The sequence below is a fragment of the Somniosus microcephalus genome, chromosome 3 (genome assembly GCF_052327205.1).
Source record: "Somniosus microcephalus isolate GS21.2 chromosome 3, FLI_Smic_1.0, whole genome shotgun sequence".
NCBI classification, from domain to species: Eukaryota; Metazoa; Chordata; class Chondrichthyes; order Squaliformes; family Somniosidae; genus Somniosus; species Somniosus microcephalus.
Genome location: NC_140989.1, coordinates 215,066,704 through 215,089,168, shown reverse-complemented (window position 1 = coordinate 215,089,168; position 22,465 = coordinate 215,066,704).

Here is a 22,465-nt window from a genome sequence, read left to right as displayed (position 1 = left end):
CTGCGGATCCCTCTGTCCACTGTTCTGGATCATTGGTAGTCTCATTGGGTTCGCTGCTGACATCTTGGGATTTGTGGAAGAATTCCCGGAGCCTCATTCTCCTGATGAATTCCTCTGCGTCTGCCGTGAGACCAATGAGGTCCATTTTGGTGGTGGGGCAGAAATTGAGCCCTCGGCTGAGAACTTCAGTTTCGTCTGGTTGAAGGGTGTGGTCGGACAAGTTGATGATGGACTTCCCTGTGGTTTCAACCGTGGTACCTGGGGAGGTTTGGTTGCTGCTGGTGTTGATACCGAGTTTCTCAAGCTTCCTGTTCTTGGTGTGCATGCAGGCAGTGTAGTTCCGTTGCCTCGTCTGTTTGGCAGTATCTCATAGCTGGTCTGCTGTGTCCTGAGCATAGGCTGAGAACATGGACTCTATCTCGGTTTCGAGGTTGCGGTGTCTGCTGTAGAGCTGGTGTACGAGATGGTTGAGGAGTGTGCGAGAGGTACGACGGCAGAGTCTCTCAGCATAGTCTGTGTTGTAGGTCGACTTGATGTGGGTTCGTGATCTGTAGTCCTTTCGGGATCTTGTCTGCTTTCTTGCATCTCTGCAGAAACTTGATGTCTGTGTCGATATGCGCGATCTTCTTGGAGATTCTCTCCACTTTGAGCCGGCAGTTTGTGGTGTCGATAGTAGCCATGGTGTGGAGATGCCAGTGTTGGACTGGGGTGACAAATGTAAGAAGTCACACAACACCAGGTTATAGTCCAACAGTTTTGTTTGAAATCACAAGCTTTCGGAGCGCTGCTCCTTCGTCAGGTGAAGTGGAGAGATGCATAAAGACACAGCTTATATAGTCAGAGAATAATGCCATATGGTTACAGGTAATCTTTCTAACTGCCATCTATCACACCTCGGCAGAGAGATAATCACAGCCATCAAAGGTGTGAATGGTGTCCAAACAGGTTAGTCAGGAAAACATTACATCAAAGAACAATGAGGTGGGGTCACAAGGGGTCAAATGTTGCAGATGCTGGGGTCTGTATGAAAAACAAAAAACAGACAAAAAAACATTTTTTTTGCTGGAAATCACAGCAGGTCCGGCCGCATCTGTGTAGAGAGAACAAGCCAACGACGACTCAAGTCTGGGTGACTTCTTCACTGCACAGGACCTCCAGCCAAAGCTATACACCAGATATATCGACGACATTTTCTTCCTATGGACCCACGGCGAAGAATCACTGAAAAGACTACACGATAACATCAACAAGTTCCATCCCACCATCAAACTCACCATGGACTACTCCTCAGAATCAGTCTCATTCCTGGACACACAAATCTCCATCAAAGACGGACACCTCAGCACTTCACTCTACCGCAAGCCCACGGACAACCTCAGGATGCTCCACTTCTCCAGCTTCCACCCTAACCACGTTAAAGAAGCCATCCCCTATGGACAAGCCCTGTGAATACACAGGATCTGCTCAGACGAGGAGGAACGCGATGGACACCTACAGACACTGAAAGACGCCCTCGTAAGAACGGGATATGACGCTTGACTCGTCGATCCACAGTTCCGACGGGCCACAGCGAAAAATCGCAACGACCTCCTCAGAAGACAAACACGGGACACAACCAACAGAGGACCCTTTGTCATCCAGTACTTCCCCGGAGCGGAGAAACTACGTCATGTTCTTCGCAGCCTTCAACATGTCATCGATGACGACGAACCCCTCACTAAGGCCATCCCCACGCCTCCACTACTCGCTTTCAAACAGCTGCCTAACCTCAAACAGACCATCGTTCGCAGCAAATTACCCAGCTTTCAGGAGAACAGCGACCACGACACCACACAACCCTTCCACAGCAACCGCTGCAAGACATGCCAGATCATCAACACAGATACCATCATCACACGTGAGGACACCACCCACCAGGTACATGGTACATACTCATGTGACTCGGCCAACATTGTCTACTTCATACGTTGCAGGAAAGGATGCCCCGGAGCATGGTACATCGGCGAGACCATGCAGACACTGCGACAACAGATGAACGGACACCGCGCAACAATCGCCAGGCAAGAGTGTTCCCTCCCAGTCGAGGAACACTTCAGCAGTCAAGGACATTCAGCCTCCGATCTTCGGGTAAGCATTCTCCAAGGCGGCCTTCGAGACACACAACAACGCAAAATCGTCGAGCAGAAACTGATAGCCATATTCCGCACTCATGAGGACGGCCTCAACCGGGATCTTGGGTTCATGTCACGCTACATTGGAGGCAACGGCTATTTCAGCTTTCAACCTCCTCGAGCGACAACTGGAAAAAGCCACGCTTCGTTCCATTGATGAAAATCTTCCTTCGTGGTCAAGTGCGATGCATCGGATGTGGCGATCTCTGCTACCTTGAATCAAGGTGGTCGACCCGTTGCATTTCTGTCCAGAACTTTGCAGGGTAGCGAGCTCCATTATCCTCCTGTCGAGAAGGAGGCTACGGCCATCATCGAAGCGGTACGTAAATAGAGTCATTTTCTCGCTCGTCGCCATTTCACGCTTATAACCGATCAGCACTCCGTGGCCTTTATGCTGGATAACTGGAAACGCACTAAGATCAAGAATAACAAAATACAACTCTGGAGGATGGAATTGGCCGTCTTTGGATACACCATACATCATCGACCCGGCAAAGAGGATGTGGCCCCGAATACCCTCACACGGGCATTCTGCTCTTCTATGTCAACTTCGACTCTGGCGGATCTTCATACTGACTTATGCCATCCTGGCGTTAATGTTGCACTTCGTGCAATCTAAAAATCTCCCATTTTCTACGGAAGATGTGAAAAGAACGTGCTCCCCCTGTAAAATTTGTGCGGAGTTAAAATCACAATTCTTCCATTCATCGGATGGCTCGTTCATACACACTATGCAGCCTATGCAGCGACTCAGCATTGACTTTAAAGGGCTATTGCCTTCCTCAATGCGGAACACCTACTTACTGACTATGGTGGATGAATATTCACGCTTTCCTTTTGCTTTCCCCTGTCCCAATATGCTTACTTCCACAGTGATAAAATGCCTTGATCAAGTCTTTTCCCTTTGCGGTACGGCCAATTTCATCCACTCTGATCGGGGTCCCTCCTTCATGTCAAGCGAACTCAAAAGTTATCTCTCCCAATGGGGAATCGCCACAAGTAAAACGACACCGGACCATCCCATCGGTAACAGACAGGTTGAGAGATACAACGCTATCATTTGGAACGCTGTTCGTCTTGCGCTGAAGTCACGCAATCTACCAGACCAGCAGTGTGAAACTATGCTCCCTGATGCGTTGTATTCCATCAGGTCTCTGCTTTCTACTTCTACCAATGTCACACCTCACGAGCGATTCTTCAGCTTCCAGCGTCGCTCCACCCATGGGACATCTCTACCGTCATGGTAGGCAGCTCCTGGCCCCGTGCTGCTGCGAAGATTCGTCCGATCGTCAAAAACCGATCCTTTAGTCGACGAGGTAGATCTTTCAGACATCAACCCCACGTGCTGTACCCGGATGGCCAGGAGTCCACCGTTTCGCTCCGGGACCTAGCTCCCTGTCCGGCCGGTTCCGCACACTCGACTGATGAAGGGGCCCGTGGGGATGAGGCCGACACTCTGCGCTCCCCCGAGGATGACGCCCTACCTGGGACATCGAGGGATCTGCCGGCTGCCCCGTTGCATCTGCTCGCGGAGCCGACCGCTCCCTGTGGGATGGCCACCCCGGTCCAGGACGCCGGTCAATCTCCGGCTAACCAACGGGACGAAGCCAGTTCTGCGCTTGTGGGGACCCACACCCGGAGTCACGATCTCCCCAGCCTTCTTGGGTTGATCAGAGCAACACGGGCCCTGTCGATCCACCGACATGGATCAAGCGGTCCAGGGACCAAGACACTGTCTGGGAAGACGTGCCTTCTGGCCACAAACAAAAATCTAAAAGACTGCGGCTATTCGTGGTCCGCCTAATCCATAAAGAGGAAGTCGTTGCACTTCCAAATCTTTTAGGCCGGAAGAATATCATAAATCACATCATCGAGAAACTACCTATGAATTAACACTGGACGGCCAGCTGGTGGCGCCGTCCAAGGAGTATAAATACTCGGGCGTTGGCCCCAGCTTTCCAGGGACATTTTGTAAGACAAGGAGCTAGTGAAATATAACTAGACTTCCATGTTCTGAAACAAGTTGATTAAAGCCTTGCTTTATGCTCAAACCAACTGCGCAGAGAGTTTTATTACATCAGGTACAGTGTGAGGGACCAGGGTGTAGTGTGAGGGACCAGGGTATAGTGTGAGGGACCAGGGTATAGTGTGAGGGACCAGGGTATAGTGTGAGGGACCAGGGTATAGTGTGAGGGACCAGGGTATAGTGTGAGGGACCAGGGTATAGTGTGAGGGACCAGGGTATAGTGTGAGGGACCAGGGTATAGTGTGAGGGACCAGGGTATAGTGTGAGGGACCAGATTATAGTGTGAGGGACCAGATTATAGTGTGAGGGACCAGGGTGTAGTGTAAGGAACCAGGGCATAGTGTGAGTGACCAGGGTATAGTGTGAGGGACCAGGGTATAGTGTGAGGGACCAGATTATAGTGTGAGGGACCAGATTATAGTCTGAGGGACCAGGGTATAGTGTGAGGGATCAGGGTATAGTGTGAGGGACCAGATTATAGTGTGAGGGACCAGATTATAGTGTGAGGGACCAGGGTATAGTGTGAGGGACCAGGGTATTGTGGTGAGGGACCAGATTTTAGTGTGAGGGACCAGGGTATAGTGGTGGGACCAGGGTATAGTGTGAGGGACCAGGATATAGTGTGAGGGACCAGGGTATCGTGTGAGGGACCAGATTATAGTGTGAGGGACCAGGGTATAGTATGAGGGACCAGGGTATAGTGTGAGAGACCAGGGTATAGTGTCAGGGACCAGGGTATAGTGTGAGGGACCAGATTATAGTGTGAGGGACCAGGGTAAAGTGTGAGGGACCAGGGTATAGTGTGAGGGACCAGATTATAGTGTGAGGGACCAGATTATAGTGTGAGGGACCAGATTATAGTGAGAGGGACCAGATTATACTGTGAGGGACCAGGGTATAGTGTGAGGGACCAGGGTATAGTGTGAGGGACCAGATTATAGTGTGAGGGACCAGATTATAGTGTGAGGGACGAGATTATTTTGTGAGGGACCAGATTATAGTGTGAGGGACCAGATTATAGTGTGAGGGACCAGGGTATAGTGTGAGGGACCAGGGTATAGTGTGAGAGATCAGGGTATAGTGTGAGGGAACAGATTATAGTGTGAGGGACCAAGTTATAGTGTGAGGGACCAGATTATAGTGTGAGGGACCAGATTATACTGTGAGGTACCAGATTATAGTGTGAGGGACCAGATTATAGTGTGAGGGACCAGATTATAGTGTGAGGGACCAGATTATAGTGTGAGGGACCAGGGTATAGTGTAAGGGACCAGATTATAGTGTGAGGGACCAGGGTACAGTGTGAGAGACCAGGGTATAGTGTGAGGGACCAGGGTATAGTGTGAGCGATCAGGGTATAGTGTGAGGGATCAGATTATAGTGTGAGGGAGCAGATTATAGTGTGAGGGACCAGATTATAGTGTGAGAGACCAGATTATAGTGTGAGGGACCAGGATATAGTGTGAGGGACCAGATTATAGTGTGAGGGACCAGATTATAGTGTGAGGGACCAGATTATAGTGTGAGGGACCAGGGTATAGTGTGAGGGACCAGGGTATAGTGGGAGGGACACGGGTATAGAGTGAGGGACAAGGGTATAGTGTGAGGGACCAGGGTACAGTGTGAGGGACCAGGGTATAGTGTGAGGGACAAGGGTACAGTGTGAGGGACAAGGGTATAGTGTGAGGGACCAGGGTATAGTGTGAGGGACCAGATTATAGTGTGAGGGATCAGATTATAGTGTGAGGGACCAGGGTATAGTGTGAGGGACCAGATTATAGTGAGAGGGACCAGATTATAGTGTGCGGGACCAGATTATAGTGTGAGGGACCAGATTATAGTGTGAGGGACCAGACTATAGTGTGAGGGACCAGGGTATAGTGTGAGGGACCAGGGTATAGTGTGAGGGACAAGGGTATAGTGTGAGGGACAAGGGTATAGTATGAGGGACCAGGATATGGTGTGAGGGACAAGGGTATAGTGTGAGGGACAAGGGTATAGTGTGAGGGACCAGGGTATAGTGTGAGGAACCCCTGGGTATAGTGTGAGGGACCAGGGTATAGTGTGAGGGACCAGGGTATAGTGTGAGGGACCAGGGTATACTGTGAGGGAGCAGATTATATTGTGAGGAACCAGGGTATAGTGTGAGGGACAAGATTATAGCGTGAGGGACCAGATTATAGTGTGAGGGACCAGATTATAGTGTGAGGGACAAGGGTATAGTGTGAGGGACCAGGGTATAGTGTGAGGGACCAGATTATAGCGTGAGGGACCATGGTATAGTGTGAGGGACTAGGGTATAGTGTGAGGGAGCAGATTATAGTGTGAGGGTCCAGATTATAGTGTGAGGGACCAGGGTGTAGTGTGAGGGACCAGAGTATAGTGTGAGGGACCAGGGTATAGTGTGAGGGACCAGGGTATAGAGTGAGGGACCAAGGTATAGTGTGAGCGACCAGGGTATAGTGTGAGGGACCAGATTATAGTCTGAGGGACCAGATTATAGTGTGAGGGACCAGATTATAGTGTGAGGGAACAGATTATAGTGTGAGGGACCAGGGTATAGTGTGAGGGACCAGATTATAGTGTGAGGGACCAGATTATAGTGTGAGGGACCAGGGTATAGTGTGAGGGACCAGGGTATAGTGGGAGGGGCAAGGGTATAGAGTGAGTGACAAGGGTGTAGTGTGAGGGACCAGGGTACAGTGTGAGGGACCAGGGTATAGTGTGAGGGACAAGGGTATAGTGTGAGCGACCAGGGTAGAGTGTGAGGGACCATATTATAGTGTGAGGGACCAGATTATAGTGTGAGGGACCAGATTATAGTGTGAGGGACCAGATTATAGTGTGAGGGACCAGGATATAGTGTGAGGGACCAGATTATAGTGTGAGGGACCAGATTATACTGTGAGGGAACAGGGTATAGTGTGAGGGACCAGGGTATAGTGGGAGGAACAAGGGTATAGAGTGAGGGACAAGGGTATAGTGTGGGGGACCAGGGTACAGTGTGAGGGACCAGGGTATAGTGTGAGGGACAAGGGTATAGTGTGAGGGACAAGGGTATAGTGGGAGGGATCAGGGTATAGTGTGAGGGACCAGATTATAGTGTGAGGGATCAGATTATAGTGTGAGGGACCAGGGTATAGTGTGAGGGACCAGATTATAGTGAGAGGGACCAGATAATAGTGTGCGGGACCAGATTATAGTGTGAGGGACCAGATTATAGTGTGAGGGACCAGGGTGTAGGGTAAGGAACCAGGGTATAGTGTGAGGGACCAGGGTATAGTGTGAGGGACCAGGCTATAGTGTGAGGGACCAGATTATAGTGTGAGGGACCAGATTATAGTCTGAGGGACCAGGGTATAGTGTGAGGGACCAGGGTATAGTGTGAGGGACCAGATTATAGTGTGAGGGACCAGATTATAGTGTGAGGGACCAGGGTAGAGTGTGAGGGACCAGGGTATAGTGGTGAGGGACCAGATTATAGTGTGAGGGACCAGATTATAGTGTGAGGGACCAGGGTATAGTGTGAGGGACCAGGGTATCGTGTGAGTGACCAGATTATAGTGTGAGGGACCAGGGAATAGTATGAGGGACCAGGGTATAGTGTGAGAGACCAGGGTATAGTGTGAGGGACCAGGGTATAGTGTGAGGGACCAGATTATAGTGTGGGGGACCAGATTATAGTGTGAGGGACGAGATTATTTTGTGAGGGACCAGATTATAGTGTGAGGGACCAGGGTGTAGGGTGAGGGACCAGATTATAGTGTGAGGGACCAGGGTAAAGTGTGAGGGAACAGGGTATACTGTGAGGGACCAGATTATAGTGTGAGGGACCAGATTATAGTGTGAGGGACCAGATTATAGTGAGAGGGACCAGATTATAGTGTGAGGGACCAGGGTATAGTGTGAGGGACCAGGGTATAGTGTGAGGGACCAGATTATAGTGTGGGGGACCAGATTATAGTGTGAGGGACGAGATTATTTTGTGAGGCACCAGATTATAGTGTGAGGGACCAGGGTGTAGGGTGAGGGACCAGATTATAGTGTGACGGAGCAGACTATAGTGTGAGGGATCGGATTATAGTGTGAGGGACCAGATTATAGCGTGAGGGACCAGGGTATAGTGTGAGGGACCAGGGTATAGTGTGAGAGACCAGGGTATAGTGTCAGGGACCAGGGTATAGTGTGAGGGACCAGATTATAGTGTGAGGGACCAGGGTAAAGTGTGAGGGACCAGGGTATAGTGTGAGGGACCAGATTATAGTGTGAGGGACCAGATTATAGTGTGAGGGACCAGATTATAGTGAGAGGGACCAGATTATACTGTGAGGGACCAGGGTATAGTGTGAGGGACCAGGGTATAGTGTGAGGGACCAGATTATAGTGTGAGGGACCAGATTATAGTGTGAGGGACGAGATTATTTTGTGAGGGACCAGATTATAGTGTGAGGGACCAGATTATAGTGTGAGGGACCAGGGTATAGTGTGAGGGACCAGGGTATAGTGTGAGAGATCAGGGTATAGTGTGAGGGAACAGATTATAGTGTGAGGGACCAGGTTATAGTGTGAGGGACCAGATTATAGTGTGAGGGACCAGATTATACTGTGAGGTACCAGATTATAGTGTGAGGGACCAGATTATAGTGTGAGGGACCAGATTATAGTGTGAGGGACCAGATTATAGTGTGAGGGACCAGGGTATAGTGTAAGGGACCAGATTATAGTGTGAGGGACCAGGGTACAGTGTGAGAGACCAGGGTATAGTGTGAGGGACCAGGGTATAGTGTGAGCGATCAGGGTATAGTGTGAGGGATCAGATTATAGTGTGAGGGAGCAGATTATAGTGTGAGGGACCAGATTATAGTGTGAGAGACCAGATTATAGTGTGAGGGACCAGGATATAGTGTGAGGGACCAGATTATAGTGTGAGGGACCAGATTATAGTGTGAGGGACCAGATTATAGTGTGAGGGACCAGGGTATAGTGTGAGGGACCAGGGTATAGTGGGAGGGACACGGGTATAGAGTGAGGGACAAGGGTATAGTGTGAGGGACCAGGGTACAGTGTGAGGGACCAGGGTATAGTGTGAGGGACAAGGGTACAGTGTGAGGGACAAGGGTATAGTGTGAGGGACCAGGGTATAGTGTGAGGGACCAGATTATAGTGTGAGGGATCAGATTATAGTGTGAGGGACCAGGGTATAGTGTGAGGGACCAGATTATAGTGAGAGGGACCAGATTATAGTGTGCGGGACCAGATTATAGTGTGAGGGACCAGATTATAGTGTGAGGGACCAGACTATAGTGTGAGGGACCAGGGTATAGTGTGAGGGACCAGGGTATAGTGTGAGGGACAAGGGTATAGTGTGAGGGACAAGGGTATAGTATGAGGGACCAGGATATGGTGTGAGGGACAAGGGTATAGTGTGAGGGACAAGGGTATAGTGTGAGGGACCAGGGTATAGTGTGAGGAACCCCTGGGTATAGTGTGAGGGACCAGGGTATAGTGTGAGGGACCAGGGTATAGTGTGAGGGACCAGGGTATACTGTGAGGGAGCAGATTATATTGTGAGGAACCAGGGTATAGTGTGAGGGACAAGATTATAGCGTGAGGGACCAGATTATAGTGTGAGGGACCAGATTATAGTGTGAGGGACAAGGGTATAGTGTGAGGGACCAGGGTATAGTGTGAGGGACCAGATTATAGCGTGAGGGACCATGGTATAGTGTGAGGGACTAGGGTATAGTGTGAGGGAGCAGATTATAGTGTGAGGGTCCAGATTATAGTGTGAGGGACCAGGGTGTAGTGTGAGGGACCAGAGTATAGTGTGAGGGACCAGGGTATAGTGTGAGGGATCAGGGTATAGAGTGAGGGACCAAGGTATAGTGTGAGCGACCAGGGTATAGTGTGAGGGACCAGATTATAGTCTGAGGGACCAGATTATAGTGTGAGGGACCAGATTATAGTGTGAGGGAACAGATTATAGTGTGAGGGACCAGGGTATAGTGTGAGGGACCAGATTATAGTGTGAGGGACCAGATTATAGTGTGAGGGACCAGGGTATAGTGTGAGGGACCAGGGTATAGTGGGAGGGGCAAGGGTATAGAGTGAGTGACAAGGGTGTAGTGTGAGGGACCAGGGTACAGTGTGAGGGACCAGGGTATAGTGTGAGGGACAAGGGTATAGTGTGAGCGACCAGGGTAGAGTGTGAGGGACCAGATTATAGTGTGAGGGACCAGATTATAGTGTGAGGGACCAGATTATAGTGTGAGGGACCAGATTATAGTGTGAGGGACCAGGATATAGTGTGAGGGACCAGATTATAGTGTGAGGGACCAGATTATACTGTGAGGGAACAGGGTATAGTGTGAGGGACCAGGGTATAGTGGGAGGAACAAGGGTATAGAGTGAGGGACAAGGGTATAGTGTGGGGGACCAGGGTACAGTGTGAGGGACCAGGGTATAGTGTGAGGGACAAGGGTATAGTGTGAGGGACAAGGGTATAGTGGGAGGGATCAGGGTATAGTGTGAGGGACCAGATTATAGTGTGAGGGATCAGATTATAGTGTGAGGGACCAGGGTATAGTGTGAGGGACCAGATTATAGTGAGAGGGACCAGATAATAGTGTGCGGGACCAGATTATAGTGTGAGGGACCAGATTATAGTGTGAGGGACCAGGGTGTAGGGTAAGGAACCAGGGTATAGTGTGAGGGACCAGGGTATAGTGTGAGGGACCAGGCTATAGTGTGAGGGACCAGATTATAGTGTGAGGGACCAGATTATAGTCTGAGGGACCAGGGTATAGTGTGAGGGACCAGGGTATAGTGTGAGGGACCAGATTATAGTGTGAGGGACCAGATTATAGTGTGAGGGACCAGGGTAGAGTGTGAGGGACCAGGGTATAGTGGTGAGGGACCAGATTATAGTGTGAGGGACCAGATTATAGTGTGAGGGACCAGGGTATAGTGTGAGGGACCAGGGTATCGTGTGAGTGACCAGATTATAGTGTGAGGGACCAGGGAATAGTATGAGGGACCAGGGTATAGTGTGAGAGACCAGGGTATAGTGTGAGGGACCAGGGTATAGTGTGAGGGACCAGATTATAGTGTGGGGGACCAGATTATAGTGTGAGGGACGAGATTATTTTGTGAGGGACCAGATTATAGTGTGAGGGACCAGGGTGTAGGGTGAGGGACCAGATTATAGTGTGAGGGACCAGGGTAAAGTGTGAGGGAACAGGGTATACTGTGAGGGACCAGATTATAGTGTGAGGGACCAGATTATAGTGTGAGGGACCAGATTATAGTGAGAGGGACCAGATTATAGTGTGAGGGACCAGGGTATAGTGTGAGGGACCAGGGTATAGTGTGAGGGACCAGATTATAGTGTGGGGGACCAGATTATAGTGTGAGGGACGAGATTATTTTGTGAGGCACCAGATTATAGTGTGAGGGACCAGGGTGTAGGGTGAGGGACCAGATTATAGTGTGACGGACCAGACTATAGTGTGAGGGATCGGATTATAGTGTGAGGGACCAGATTATAGCGTGAGGGACCAGGGTATAGTGTGAGGGACCAGGGTATAGTGTGAGGGACCAGGGTAGAGTGTGAGGGATCAGGGTATAGTGTGAGGGACCAGATTATAGTGTGAGGGACCAGATTATAGTGTGAGGGATCAGATTATAGTGTGAGGGACCAGATTATACTGTGAGGTACCAGATTATAGTGTGAGGGACCAGATTATAGTGTGAGGGACCAGATTATAGTGTGAGGGACCAGATTATAGTGTGAGGGACCAGATTATAGTGTGAGGGACCAGGGTATAGTGTAAGGGATCAGATTATAGTGTGAGGGAACAGGGTACAGTGTGAGAGACCAGGGTATAGTGTGAGGGACCAGGGTATAGTGTGAGCGACCAGGGTATAGTGAGAGGGAGCAGATTATAGTGCGCGGGAACATATTATAGTGTGAGGGACCAGATTATAGTGTGAGGGACCAGGGTATAGTGTGAGGGACCAGGGTATAGTGTGAGGGACAAGGGTATAGTGTGAGGGACAAGGGTATAGTGTGAGGGACCAGGGTATAGTGTGAGGGACAAGGGTATAGTGTGAGGGACAAGGGTAAAGTGTGAGGGACAAGGGTATAGTGTGAGGGACAAGGGTATAGTGTGAGGGACAAGGGTATAGTGTGAGGGAGCAGGGTATAGTGTGAGGGACCAGGGTATAGTGTGAGGGACCACGGTATAGTGTGAGGGACCAGGGTATAGTGTGAGGGACCAGGGTACAGTGTGAGGGACCAGGGTATAGTGTGAGAGACCAGGGTATAGTGTTAGGGACCAGGGTATAGTGTGAGGGATCAGATTATAGTGTGAGTGACCAGGGTATAGTGTGAGGGACCAGGGTATAGTGTGAGGGGCCAGGGTATAGTGTGAGGGTCCAGGGTATAGTGTGAGTGACCAGGGTATAGTGTGAGGGATCAGGGTATAGTGTGAGGGACCAGGGCATAGTGTGAGGAACCCCTGGGTATAGTGTGAGGGACCAGGGTATAGTGTGAGGGACCAGGGTATAGTGTGAGGGACCAGGGTATAGTGTGAGGGACCAGGGTATAGTGTGAGGGAACAGGGTATACTGTGAGGGACCAGGGTATAGTGTGAGGGACCAGTGTATAGTGTGAGAGCCCAGGATATAGTGTGAGGGACCAGGGTATAGTGTGAGGGACCAGATTATCGTGTGAGTGACCAGGGTTTAGTGTGAGGGACCAGGGTATAGTGTGAGGAACCCCTGGGTATAGTGTGAGGGACCAGGGTATAGTGTGAGGGACCAGGGTATAGTGTGAGGGCCCAGAGTATAGTGTGAGGGACCAGGATATAGTGTGAGAGACCAGGGTATAGTGTGAGGGACAAGATTATAGTGTGAGTGAACAGGGTATAGTGTGAGGGACCAGGGTATAGTGTGAGGGACCAGGGTATAGTGTGAGGGACCAGATTATAGTGTGAGTGAACAGGGTATAGTGTGAGGGACCAGGGTATATTGTGAGGGACCAGGGTATAGTGGGAGGGACAAGGTTATAGAGTGAGGGACAAGGGTATAGTGTGAGGGACCAGGGTACAGTGTGAGGGACCAGGGTATAGTGTGAGTGGCAAGGGTATAGTGTGAGGGACCAGGGTATAGTGTGAGGGACCAGATTATAGCGTGAGGGATCAGATTATAGTGTGAGGGACCAGATTATAGTGTGAGGGACAAAGGTATAGTGTGGGAGACCAGGGTATAGTGTGAGGGATCAGATTATAGTGTGAGGGTCCAGATTATAGTGTGAGGGACCAGGGTGTAGTGTGAGGGACCTGGGTATAGTGTGAGGGACCAGATTATAGAGTGAGGGACCAGATTATAGTGTGAGGGACCAGATTATTGTGTGAGGGACCAGATTATAGTGCGAGGGACCAGGATATAGTGTGAGGGACCAGATTATAGTGTGAGGGGCCAGATTATAGTGTGAGGGACCAGGGTATAGTGTGAGGGACCAGGGTATAGTGGGAGGGACAAGGGTATAGAGTGAGGGACAAGGGTATAGTGTGAGGGACCAGGGTGCAGTGTGAGGGACCAGGGTATAGTGTGAAGGACAAGGGCATAGTGTGACGGACAAGGGTTTGTGTGAGGGACCAGATTATAGTGTGAGGGACCAGATTATAGTGTGAGGGTCCGGATTATAGTGTGAGGGACCAGATTATAGTGAGAGGGACCAGATTATAGTGTGAGGGAACAGATTATAGTGTGAGGGACCAGATTATAGTGTGAGGGACCAGGGTATAGTGTGAGGGACCAGGGTATAGTGTGAGGGACAAGGGTATAGTGTGAGGGACAAGGGTATAGTGTGAGGGACCAGGGTATTGTGTGAGGGACAAGGGTATAGTGTGAGGGACAAGGGTATAGTGTGAGGGACAAGGGTATAGTGTGAGGGACAAGGGGATAGTGTGATGGACAAGGGTATAGAGTGAGGGACCAGGGTATAGTGTGAGGGACCAGGGTATAGTGTGAGGGACCAGGGTATAGTGTGAGGGACCAGGGTATAGTGTGAGAGACCAGGGTATAGTGTTAGGGACCAGGGTATAGTGTGAGGGATCAGATTATAGTGTGAGTGACCAGGGTGTAGTGTGAGGGACCAGGGTACAGTGTGAGGGGCCAGGATATAGTGTGAGGGACCAGGGTATAGTGTGAGGGACCAGGGTATAGTATGAGGGATCAGGGTATAGTGTGAGGGACCAGGGCTTGTGTGAGGAACCCCTGGGTATAGTGTGAGGGACCAGGGTATAGTGTGAGGGACCAGGGTGTAGTGTGAGGGACCAGGGTATAGTGTGAGGGGCCAGGGTATAGTGTGAGGGAACAGGGTATAGTGTGAGGGACCAGGGTATAGTGTGAGGGACCAGTGTATAGTGTGATAGCCCAGGGTATAGTGTGAGGGACCAGGGTATAGTGTGAGGGACCAGATTATAGTTTGAGTGACCAGGATTTAGTTTGCGGGACCAGGGTATAGTGTGAGGAACCCCTGGGTATAGTGTGAGGGAGCAGGGTATAGTGTGAGGGATCAGGGTATAGTGTGAGCGACCAGAGTATAGTGTGAGGGACCAGGATATAGTGTGAGAGGCCAGGGTATAGTGTGAGGGACCAGGGTATAGTGTGAGGGACCAGATTATACTGTGAGTGAACAGGGTATAGTGTGAGGGACCAGATTATAGTGTGAGGGACCAGGGTATAGTGTGAGGGACCAGGGTATCGTGTGAGTGACCAGATTATAGTGTGAGGGACCAGGGAATAGTATGAGGGACCAGGGTATAGTGTGAGAGACCAGGGTATAGTGTGAGGGACCAGGGTATAGTGTGAGGGACCAGGGTATAGTGTGAGGGGCCACGGTATAGTGTGAGGGACCAGGGTATAGTATGAGGGATCAGGGTATAGTGTGAGGGACCAGGGTATAGTGTGAGGGACCAGGGTATAGTGTGAGGAACCCCTGGGTATAGTGTGAGGGACCAGGGTATAGTGTGAGGGACCAGGGTATAGTGTGAGGGCCCAGAGTATAGTGTGAGGGACCAGGATATAGTGTGAGAGACCAGGGTATAGTGTGAGGGACAAGATTATAGTGTGAGTGAACAGGGTATAGTGTGAGGGACCAGGGTATAGTGTGAGGGACCAGGGTATAGTGTGAGGGAGCAGATTATAGTGTGAGTGAACAGGGTATAGTGTGAGGGACCAGGGTATATTGTGAGGGACCAGGGTATAGTGGGAGGGACAAGGTTATAGAGTGAGGGACAAGGGTATAGTGTGAGGGACCAGGGTACAGTGTGAGGGACCAGGGTATAGTGTGAGTGGCAAGGGTATAGTGTGAGGGACCAGGGTATAGTGTGAGGGACCAGATTATAGCGTGAGGGATCAGATTATAGTGTGAGGGACCAGATTATAGTGTGAGGGACAAGGGTATAGTGTGGGAGACCAGGGTATAGTGTGAGGGATCAGATTATAGCGTGAGGGTCCAGATTATAGTGTGAGGGACCAGGGTGTAGTGTGAGGGACCTGGGTATAGTGTGAGGGACCAGATTATAGAGTGAGGGACCAGATTATAGTGTGAGGGACCAGGGTAAAGTGTGAGGGAACAGGGTATACTGTGAGGGACCAGATTATAGTGTGAGGGACCAGATTATAGTGTGAGGGACCAGATTATAGTGAGAGGGACCAGATTATAGTGTGAGGGACCAGGGTATAGTGTGAGGGACCAGGGTATAGTGTGAGGGACCAGATTATAGTGTGGGGGACCAGATTATAGTGTGAGGGACGAGATTATTTTGTGAGGCACCAGATTATAGTGTGAGGGACCAGGGTGTAGGGTGAGGGACCAGATTATAGTGTGACGGACCAGACTATAGTGTGAGGGATCGGATTATAGTGTGAGGGACCAGATTATAGCGTGAGGGACCAGGGTATAGTGTGAGGGACCAGGGTATAGTGTGAGGGACCAGGGTAGAGTGTGAGGGATCAGGGTATAGTGTGAGGGACCAGATTATAGTGTGAGGGACCAGATTATAGTGTGAGGGATCAGATTATAGTGTGAGGGACCAGATTATACTGTGAGGTACCAGATTATAGTGTGAGGGACCAGATTATAGTGTGAGGGACCAGATTATAGTGTGAGGGACCAGATTATAGTGTGAGGGACCAGATTATAGTGTGAGGGACCAGGGTATAGTGTAAGGGATCAGATTATAGTGTGAGGGAACAGGGTACAGTGTGAGAGACCAGGGTATAGTGTGAGGGACCAGGGTATAGTGTGAGCGACCAGGGTATAGTGAGAGGGAGCAGATTATAGTGCGCGGGAACATATTATAGTGTGAGGGACCAGATTATAGTGTGAGGGACCAGGGTATAGTGTGAGGGACCAGGGTATAGTGTGAGGGACAAGGGTATAGTGTGAGGGACAAGGGTATAGTGTGAGGGACCAGGGTATAGTGTGAGGGACAAGGGTATAGTGTGAGGGACAAGGGTAAAGTGTGAGGGACAAGGGTATAGTGTGAGGGACAAGGGTATAGTGTGAGGGACAAGGGTATAGTGTGAGGGAGCAGGGTATAGTGTGAGGGACCAGGGTATAGTGTGAGGGACCACGGTATAGTGTGAGGGACCAGGGTATAGTGTGAGGGACCAGGGTACAGTGTGAGGGACCAGGGTATAGTGTGAGAGACCAGGGTATAGTGTTAGGGACCAGGGTATAGTGTGAGGGATCAGATTATAGTGTGAGTGACCAGGGTATAGTGTGAGGGACCAGGGTATAGTGTGAGGGGCCAGGGTATAGTGTGAGGGTCCAGGGTATAGTGTGAGTGACCAGGGTATAGTGTGAGGGATCAGGGTATAGTGTGAGGGACCAGGGCATAGTGTGAGGAACCCCTGGGTATAGTGTGAGGGACCAGGGTATAGTGTGAGGGACCAGGGTATAGTGTGAGGGACCAGGGTATAGTGTGAGGGACCAGGGTATAGTGTGAGGGAACAGGGTATACTGTGAGGGACCAGGGTATAGTGTGAGGGACCAGTGTATAGTGTGAGAGCCCAGGATATAGTGTGAGGGACCAGGGTATAGTGTGAGGGACCAGATTATCGTGTGAGTGACCAGGGTTTAGTGTGAGGGACCAGGGTATAGTGTGAGGAACCCCTGGGTATAGTGTGAGGGACCAGGGTATAGTGTGAGGGACCAGGGTATAGTGTGAGGGCCCAGAGTATAGTGTGAGGGACCAGGATATAGTGTGAGAGACCAGGGTATAGTGTGAGGGACAAGATTATAGTGTGAGTGAACAGGGTATAGTGTGAGGGACCAGGGTATAGTGTGAGGGACCAGGGTATAGTGTGAGGGACCAGATTATAGTGTGAGTGAACAGGGTATAGTGTGAGGGACCAGGGTATATTGTGAGGGACCAGGGTATAGTGGGAGGGACAAGGTTATAGAGTGAGGGACAAGGGTATAGTGTGAGGGACCAGGGTACAGTGTGAGGGACCAGGGTATAGTGTGAGTGGCAAGGGTATAGTGTGAGGGACCAGGGTATAGTGTGAGGGACCAGATTATAGCGTGAGGGATCAGATTATAGTGTGAGGGACCAGATTATAGTGTGAGGGACAAAGGTATAGTGTGGGAGACCAGGGTATAGTGTGAGGGATCAGATTATAGTGTGAGGGTCCAGATTATAGTGTGAGGGACCAGGGTGTAGTGTGAGGGACCTGGGTATAGTGTGAGGGACCAGATTATAGAGTGAGGGACCAGATTATAGTGTGAGGGACCAGATTATTGTGTGAGGGACCAGATTATAGTGCGAGGGACCAGGATATAGTGTGAGGGACCAGATTATAGTGTGAGGGGCCAGATTATAGTGTGAGGGACCAGGGTATAGTGTGAGGGACCAGGGTATAGTGGGAGGGACAAGGGTATAGAGTGAGGGACAAGGGTATAGTGTGAGGGACCAGGGTGCAGTGTGAGGGACCAGGGTATAGTGTGAAGGACAAGGGCATAGTGTGACGGACAAGGGTTTGTGTGAGGGACCAGATTATAGTGTGAGGGACCAGATTATAGTGTGAGGGTCCGGATTATAGTGTGAGGGACCAGATTATAGTGAGAGGGACCAGATTATAGTGTGAGGGAACAGATTATAGTGTGAGGGACCAGATTATAGTGTGAGGGACCAGGGTATAGTGTGAGGGACCAGGGTATAGTGTGAGGGACAAGGGTATAGTGTGAGGGACAAGGGTATAGTGTGAGGGACCAGGGTATTGTGTGAGGGACAAGGGTATAGTGTGAGGGACAAGGGTATAGTGTGAGGGACAAGGGTATAGTGTGAGGGACAAGGGGATAGTGTGATGGACAAGGGTATAGAGTGAGGGACCAGGGTATAGTGTGAGGGACCAGGGTATAGTGTGAGGGACCAGGGTATAGTGTGAGGGACCAGGGTATAGTGTGAGAGACCAGGGTATAGTGTTAGGGACCAGGGTATAGTGTGAGGGATCAGATTATAGTGTGAGTGACCAGGGTGTAGTGTGAGGGACCAGGGTACAGTGTGAGGGGCCAGGATATAGTGTGAGGGACCAGGGTATAGTGTGAGGGACCAGGGTATAGTATGAGGGATCAGGGTATAGTGTGAGGGACCAGGGCTTGTGTGAGGAACCCCTGGGTATAGTGTGAGGGACCAGGGTATAGTGTGAGGGACCAGGGTGTAGTGTGAGGGACCAGGGTATAGTGTGAGGGGCCAGGGTATAGTGTGAGGGAACAGGGTATAGTGTGAGGGACCAGGGTATAGTGTGAGGGACCAGTGTATAGTGTGATAGCCCAGGGTATAGTGTGAGGGACCAGGGTATAGTGTGAGGGACCAGATTATAGTTTGAGTGACCAGGATTTAGTTTGCGGGACCAGGGTATAGTGTGAGGAACCCCTGGGTATAGTGTGAGGGAGCAGGGTATAGTGTGAGGGATCAGGGTATAGTGTGAGCGACCAGAGTATAGTGTGAGGGACCAGGATATAGTGTGAGAGGCCAGGGTATAGTGTGAGGGACCAGGGTATAGTGTGAGGGACCAGATTATACTGTGAGTGAACAGGGTATAGTGTGAGGGACCAGATTATAGTGTGAGGGACCAGGGTATAGTGTGAGGGACCAGGGTATCGTGTGAGTGACCAGATTATAGTGTGAGGGACCAGGGAATAGTATGAGGGACCAGGGTATAGTGTGAGAGACCAGGGTATAGTGTGAGGGACCAGGGTATAGTGTGAGGGACCAGGGTATAGTGTGAGGGGCCACGGTATAGTGTGAGGGACCAGGGTATAGTATGAGGGATCAGGGTATAGTGTGAGGGACCAGGGTATAGTGTGAGGGACCAGGGTATAGTGTGAGGAACCCCTGGGTATAGTGTGAGGGACCAGGGTATAGTGTGAGGGACCAGGGTATAGTGTGAGGGCCCAGAGTATAGTGTGAGGGACCAGGATATAGTGTGAGAGACCAGGGTATAGTGTGAGGGACAAGATTATAGTGTGAGTGAACAGGGTATAGTGTGAGGGACCAGGGTATAGTGTGAGGGACCAGGGTATAGTGTGAGGGAGCAGATTATAGTGTGAGTGAACAGGGTATAGTGTGAGGGACCAGGGTATATTGTGAGGGACCAGGGTATAGTGGGAGGGACAAGGTTATAGAGTGAGGGACAAGGGTATAGTGTGAGGGACCAGGGTACAGTGTGAGGGACCAGGGTATAGTGTGAGTGGCAAGGGTATAGTGTGAGGGACCAGGGTATAGTGTGAGGGACCAGATTATAGCGTGAGGGATCAGATTATAGTGTGAGGGACCAGATTATAGTGTGAGGGACAAGGGTATAGTGTGGGAGACCAGGGTATAGTGTGAGGGATCAGATTATAGCGTGAGGGTCCAGATTATAGTGTGAGGGACCAGGGTGTAGTGTGAGGGACCTGGGTATAGTGTGAGGGACCAGATTATAGAGTGAGGGACCAGATTATAGTGTGAGGGACCAGATTATTGTGTGAGGGACCAGATTATAGTGCGAGGGACCAGGATATAGTGTGAGGGACCAGATTATAGTGTGAGGGGCCAGATTATAGTGTGAGGGACCAGGGTATAGTGTGAGGGACCAGGGTATAGTGGGAGGGACAAGGGTATAGAGTGAGGGACAAGGGTATAGTGTGAGGGACCAGGGTGCAGTGTGAGGGACCAGGGTATAGTGTGAAGGACAAGGGCATAGTGTGACGGACAAGGGTTTGTGTGAGGGACCAGATTATAGTGTGAGGGACCAGATTATAGTGTGAGGGTCCAGATTATAGTGTGAGGGACCAGATTATAGTGAGAGGGACCAGATTATAGTGTGAGGGAACAGATTATAGTGTGAGGGACCAGATTATAGTGTGAGGGACCAGGGTATAGTGTGAGGGACCAGGGTATAGTGTGAGGGACAAGGGTATAGTGTGAGGGACAAGGGTATAGTGTGAGGGACCAGGGTATAGTGTGAGGGACAAGGGTATAGTGTGAGGGACAAGGGTATAGTGTGAGGGACAAGGGTATAGTGTGAGGGACAAGGGGATAGTGTGATGGACAAGGGTATAGAGTGAGGGACCAGGGTATAGTCTGAGGGACCAGGGTATAGTGTGAGGGACCAGGGTATAGTGTGAGGGACCAGGGTATAGTGTGAGAGACCAGGGTATAGTGTTAGGGACCAGGGTATAGTGTGAGGGATCAGATTATAGTGTGAGTGACCAGGGTGTAGTGTGAGGGACCAGGGTACAGTGTGAGGGGCCAGGGTATAGTGTGAGGGACCAGGGTATAGTGTGAGGGACCAGGGTATAGTATGAGGGATCAGGGTATAGTGTGAGGGACCAGGGCATAGTGTGAGGAACCCCTGGGTATAGTGTGAGGGACCAGGGTATAGTGTGAGGGACCAGGGTGTAGTGTGAGGGACCAGGGTATAGTGTGAGGGACCAGGGTATAGTGTGAGGGAACAGGGTATAGTGTGAGGGACCAGGGTATAGTGTGAGGGACCAGTGTATAGTGTGATAGCCCAGGGTATAGTGTGAGGGACCAGGGTATAGTGTGAGGGACCAGATTATAGTTTGAGTGACCAGGATTTAGTTTGCGGGACCAGGGTATAGTGTGAGGAACCCCTGGGTATAGTGTGAGGGAGCAGGGTATAGTGTGAGGGATCAGGGTATAGTGTGAGCGACCAGAGTATAGTGTGAGGGACCAGGATATAGTGTGAGAGGCCAGGGTATAGTGTGACGGACCAGGGTATAGTGTGAGGGACCAGATTATACTGTGAGTGAACAGGGTATAGTGTGAGGGACCAGATTATAGTGTGAGGGACCAGGGTATAGTGTGAGGGACCAGGGTATCGTGTGAGTAACCAGATTATAGTGTGAGGGACCAGGGAATAGTATGAGGGACCAGGGTATCGTGTGAGAGACCAGGGTATAGTGTGAGGGACCAGGGTATAGTGTGAGGGACCAGATTATAGTGTGGGGGACCAGATTATAGTGTGAGGGACGAGATTATTTTGTGAGGGACGAGATTATAGTGTGAGGGACCAGGGTGTAGGGTGAGGGACCAGATTATAGTGTGAGGGACCAGGGTAAAGTGTGAGAGACCAGGGTATAGTGTGAGGGACCAGGGTAAAGTGTGAGGGAACAGGGTATACTGTGAGGGACCAGATTATAGTGTGAGGGACCAGATTATAGTGTGAGGGACCAGATTATAGTGAGAGGGACCAGATTATAGTGTGAGGGACCAGGGTATAGTGTGAGGGACCAGGGTATAGTGTGAGGGACCAGATTATAGTGTGGGGGACCAGATTATAGTGTGAGGGACGAGATTATTTTGTGAGGGACCAGATTAAAGTGTGAGGGACCAGGGTGTAGGGTGAGGGACCAGATTATAGTCTGACGGACCAGATTATAGTGTGAGGGATCGGATTATAGTGTGAGGGACCAGATTATAGCGTGAGGGACCAGGGTATAGTGTGAGGGACCAGGGTATAGTGTGAGGGACCAGGGTAGAGTGTGAGGGATCAGGGTATAGTGTGAGGGACCAGATTATAGTGTGAGGGACCAGATTATAGTGTGAGGGATCAGATTATAGTGTGAGGGACCAGATTATACTGTGAGGTACCAGATTATAGTGTGAGGGACCAGATTATAGTGTGAGGGACCAGATTATAGTGTGAGGGACCAGATTATAGTGTGAGGGACCAGATTATAGTG